Source organism: Arachis ipaensis, chromosome B02 (assembly GCF_000816755.2).
Source record: "Arachis ipaensis cultivar K30076 chromosome B02, Araip1.1, whole genome shotgun sequence".
Taxonomy (NCBI): domain Eukaryota; kingdom Viridiplantae; phylum Streptophyta; class Magnoliopsida; order Fabales; family Fabaceae; genus Arachis; species Arachis ipaensis.
The window spans coordinates 12,810,885-12,816,408 of record NC_029786.2 but is presented as its reverse complement, the minus strand read 5'-3'; the positions used below and the strand labels follow the sequence as shown (position 1 = coordinate 12,816,408).

The window sequence follows — 5,524 nt, the reverse complement described above, 5'->3', positions numbered from 1 at the left end:
ATATTTTGTTCCTCCTAGGGACATCTCCGGCTATTCTCATATATCAGAATGAATCAACTTCAATATGTGCTTGCTTCGAGGAGTTGATCTACCAAACATCAATCTATGTTGCTTGCTTGTAATGCAGTACTCACAAAATAGTAAGTTTACCGATTTGAGCCTGGGAATGAGATTACGCTCCACAAGAATCTTCAAGCCTCGTTCTGACATGTGGCCCAGTTTGCGATCATCGTCATTTCTTCTTGGCTTGCTGAAGCAACTGATGCATATGCCTCTTGCAAGTATCTCCCATAAGTATGTATAGATTTGCGGCAATATTTTCTACTTTTATTACCACAAGAGCACCTTTAACAACTTTCAAGATCCCACCTTCAATATAGGTCTTGCAACCAAGTTCATCCAATTGCCCAATCAACAACAAATTCTTCTTCAAGCCTTTCACATGTCTTATCCCTTGAAGTGAACGAATAGAACCATCAAATATTTTTATTTTGACAGTACCTATTCTAACAAGTTCTAAGGCATGATCGTTTTTCATAAATACAGATTCTTTCAAGACAGGTCCATATGTACAAAACCAATCATGATGAGGAGTCATGTGTCAGGTTGCTCCTAAATTAACAATCCAAACATCAGTGAGTTGTTTGCTGTCTTTAGAACCAATTGTTGCTTTGTCATACAGGATTTTCCATCATCAGAGGTACTCACAACACATCCTTGAGAACTTGGTCCTTATGGAACCTTCTCTATACTCTTCTTATTCCGACAATCTTTCTTAAAGTGCCATCTCTTGCCACAATTGTAGCATTTGAATTGCTTCTTTCCTTGTGACTTTAGTCTATTTTGGCTCCCACTGGAACCATGCTCCATTGATCTTTCTCTCGTCATCAACAGCGCCTCTACTTGCTTTGAGCTATCTAATCTATCTTCCTTATTCTTGCGCTTGGATTCTTCTTGAAGAATTGCAGCAGCCATATCATCAAAAGGAAGATAGTTTGTCAAAATATTATTAGTTAAGTTAATGATGAGCTAATCATATGAATCTGGTAGACTTTGAGGTAGAAGCTCTGCACGTTCGTTTTCTACTATGTTGTAATCCAATGACGAGAGTTGGGAAAATAGCGTATTTAGATTGTTGATGTGATCTGTTGCCGATATAGATTCACACATTCGAAGAGTATAAAATCTTCTTTTCAAGAATATCTTGTTGTGAAGTGACTTGACTTCATATAATTTAGTGAGAGCATCCTAAGTTTCCTTTGCTGTCATTTTCTCTGCTACACTTGACAAGACTGAATCACCGAGTGCCAAGTGTAAGTTTGCAACGATATTGTCATCCATCTCCTTCCATTTTTCATCTATAATCCCAGTGGATCTACCTTCAATTGCTGCCATGCAATTGTCTTTTCTCATAATTGCTTTTATTTTCAATTTTCATAAAGAAAAACTACTTCCACTGAATTTTGGAATCTCATACTTTGCTGTCATTTTTTTAGATGGTAACTCGCTGTGGAAGAAAAAATTATTAATCAGCAACCTTTGACTCTGATACCACTGTTAGGTACCAAACAAATGACACAGCAAAATATAGAGATGAAAAAATTAGAAATTTGTATCAAATAACTTTCTTTGAGAATTACAACTTCTCTCTATTATAAGGAGATTACAATAACACTCTCTCTTAACAAAAGGAGAATACACCTCTCTCTAAATATAGGAGAAAATCTCTCAAAGAAAAAACTCTCTATGTAACTCAATGTTACTATTATTCTTGTTGGATGAATTAAATTGAAATGTATTAAGAAAAACCTCAATTTATAGGTGAGTCTCTTCAATATGAACCATCCGTCAATTAAAAGTATATAATTCTTCTCTTTTTCAATAATTAGAATTATATGCTTATAAATTAGGATTGTTTATTACCTTTCATTTTATTTAGCTATTATTTATTTATTTAATTTCTAAAGTTAGCTTTACTAATTTTTACAACACTAACCTGTGAGAAGGAGGATACTTTCTGTTGGATCTTTGATCTTAATAAAACATAGAGTAAATACTAAATAGTCATTTCTAACTATAAAAGATTCGAACGCTGACTAAACTAACCATAAAAAATTAAAACTAAAGTTATACCCATACAAGATCAATTTTGTTTGATAAAAATGATCAAACACTAAAAACAATAGAAAAATTCCAAATTACCCCCCTTTCTCCACCACTCACCCATCCCACCATTAACATTATCACATTATTCTCTCTCTCTCTCTCTAAATCTCCCTCACGTCACACAATCTCTTCCCTACCTCCTCCCACCTAGCAAATCGTATGATGAAGAATCCTGTTGGTTTTATAGTCATTGGAGTTAGGTCCACCAACTATGCATCTCAATGGTAAGTTCTTACTGTAAGCTCTAGCTATGGCATTTAGCACACTAAACACTCAAACAGTGAACGTAACAATGCACATGCCAACTCCACGTAATTGCGCGTAGTTGTCTGCGACGTACCCTGCATTGAGCTTGTTACAACAACCAATAAGGTTGAGGCCTGGCTCGGCTATGAGGTGGTCGAGGAGAGTGAGGTTAAAGCCACCGGGGACAGAGAAGATGTCGGTGACACCAATCTGAACGAGGCGGCGGGCTAGGTGGTGGTAGGGGTGGCAGTGGGGCGGGTTTTTGTCCTACCCGACCTCGTCCCGCGGACAATGATAGAAAGAATTTAATTTAAAAAATATTTAAAATAAAAATTTGGATATTTTTTTTTTTGGTTTCCCACGGTATCCCCCAACCCGACAGGTCAAGGATTTGGATATTTATTTTAAAGATTTTGACTTAAGATAAGGTCAATGGACCAAAAATTATAAAACGGGTTTATATTGGGCCCAAACCTAAAGTTTATAAGCCATTCACACTTAGCAATTCAGCCACTTCACCTTGGGGTGGCGGTGGAGCGGGTAGGGACGGATTTTTACCCTACCCAATCCTGCTCGCCCTTTTTTCACTCTACTACTACTCATCTCACCCCTACTTGCGGGTAGTAGACTGCTCTATCCTAACTCGTCTCGTTCCTACACGCCCCTATAAAAATTAAATAATATTTTAATTTTTACATATTCATATATAAATTAAGATAAAAAAATTTAATTCATACCTAAATTAAAATACAAACATAAGATTCATATAATGTCAAATAACTTGAAATTAAAAAAAATTAATGTTTGATCATTAAAAATTTAACGCCATAAATAAAAAATTGCATCATTAAATATAAGATTCTTCAATACTTATTCTTGATTACTTTTCACATCTTTATCATCATTAAAGGTTTGAAGGACAAGATTCAAACCTGAAAATTAAAAGAGATAGCAATTAATTGTCACCAAATTAAGAAGCTCTATTTCAAAAATAAAAACAGAATACCCTGCATCGAAAACTCATTGAAAGATTGATAATACATACCATAGATGAGTCACCAATGTGCAAAACGAGCAGTGTATCATCCCCTATGAAGATTGCAGTTGCTGTTGCGCCTGATTCGTCCTCCTCTTTATTCATTTCAAGCCTTTAAAAAAAAGAAATATTGTCTAAACCTTGAATTGAATCATACCAATATGGAAACCAATTCAATTAGACACATTTTGTGGATTCCTTACTTTGTAGACTAGTTTATTGCTTTACCATTTCAACAACTTGGTGTCAGCTTTGGCAAATGCTTCCTCTAATGCTTCTTTAATGGCTTTAAAATCTTTCTCAACTAATACTAACCCACCTCGTAAGGCTTTAAGAAACTCCTTGTAGAGCTCATCCCTATAGTTTGCACTTGGCACATCAAATCAACAAATCAGATTATGCAAAGAATAATAATTCAACCAATCACATATCCTTAAATTAATCAATATTGTGTATCCTACGAAAGCAATTAACAATGTGTATCAACATAGAAGGTGCAATAGACATGAGGAATTCAACAGAAGCACTCTTAATGGTAGCCAAATTAAATTGATATTGGTATGAACACAAGAATAATTAATTAAATATCATCTTCACCATAAGACTAGTTTCACAGCAAAATTATGAAATACCATATATACACTTAATTCAATTGTGTTCACATGATAAATATGTAAGCATATTATTCGAATAATAATTGATAGATCATATTTTTTCTTGTTATAGGTGGTTGTTCATTATTTGTCAAAATTTTTAGTTCAGTTTCTTTTATAGTATTCCAAAGTAAGCTTCCTGCATTTTTCGCAGAGATGGTAAAGCATGCTTGTGGGATGACAAATTTGCAAAGACAGAGGGGTTCAGAGACTTATCGGCAGTTAGAGACATAGAAAAAGGACTCTGATGACAGGCTCACAAGAAACAGTGATGGTCAAGCTCACAGCGATGGCGACCAAACAATGAATCTGTGGAAGAATAAGAGAAGAACTTATATCTCACAATGATAAAGAGACAGAGAGCGCGAGAGAGCAAGAGAGATAGAGGAACTTACGGAGCTGTGCGAGCTGAGCAACGATGGCGAGGAGTTGCGCGACTGAGCAGCAATGATAGACGGGAGGTGAGCAGTGACGCTAAGGAGTTGCGACGATGGCAAGGAGCTGTGGTGACGGCAAGAAACTGTAGCGACGGCGCAACGGTGGGGAGGGGATGAGAGGCTGAGCTGAGCAGTAAAGAGCTTTGGTTCTATGAGGAAGAATATGACTTAGGAATTGGGGTCTGATGGTTGGTGAAGACACTTAAAAGTCCTAATCTTTAAAAACATATATATATTTTGTACTCTGGGACGGGTAGGGGCGGGTTTACCCTGACCCCGACCTCGCCCCGTTCAAAACCCGCCCCGAGAGACCCCGACCCCGCCCCGTCTCGGGTCGGGTTTAAACCCGTCCCGACCAGGTAGGGACGGGATGGGTCGTGTACCCGTAGATTTGGGTACTCTTGCCACCCTAGCTGGCGGCCGAGTATGGCTTTCGATGAGGCGACAGTGGTGGCTGAGACGGTAGTAGAGTTGTTGTTGGCGCAGGAGATGATGTCGTTGCTTGGGAGCTGAGTTTGTGTGAGTCCACGAATCCAATCTTTGTGTCCATGATGACGGTTTGGTGAGGTGGAGTGAGAATTGGAAAGAGAATAATGTGATGATGATGCTGATGGTGTGATATAGATGAGTGGTGGAGAGAGAAGAGTAATTTGGAATTTTTTGATCATTTTTTAAGATTTGGTCATTTTGTCAAACAAAATTTATCTTGTATGAATGTAACTTTAATTTTAATTTTTTATAATTAATTTTATCAGTGTTCAAATATTTTATGGTTAAAAATAGTTATTTACTTTAAAATATATTTATTGAGCTTTTTTTTAGGTACAGAAAAAGACAAATTTAAAAATAGTGAATCTTATTTTTAAAGAAGAAACAAAATTATTTAAAAAAAATTGTCTTTTTTAAAACACAGATAATTAGATGATTTGTCCATAATTAAATATTGAATACCAAAAATAAGCTTTATAAACTAAATATTTTATATC

At 36.2% G+C, this 5,524-nt stretch overlaps 1 long non-coding RNA gene across 1 annotated transcript; it reads right to left on the bottom strand.

Annotated features, from left to right (window-relative positions):
• Positions 3,237 to 5,179, bottom strand: LOC110267463. The gene is made up of 4 exons (XR_002355114.1): positions 4,497 to 5,179; positions 3,652 to 4,410; positions 3,458 to 3,560; positions 3,237 to 3,344 (listed from the first exon to the last, which is right to left on the bottom strand). It is a non-coding gene; the product is annotated as an uncharacterized LOC110267463 (long non-coding RNA).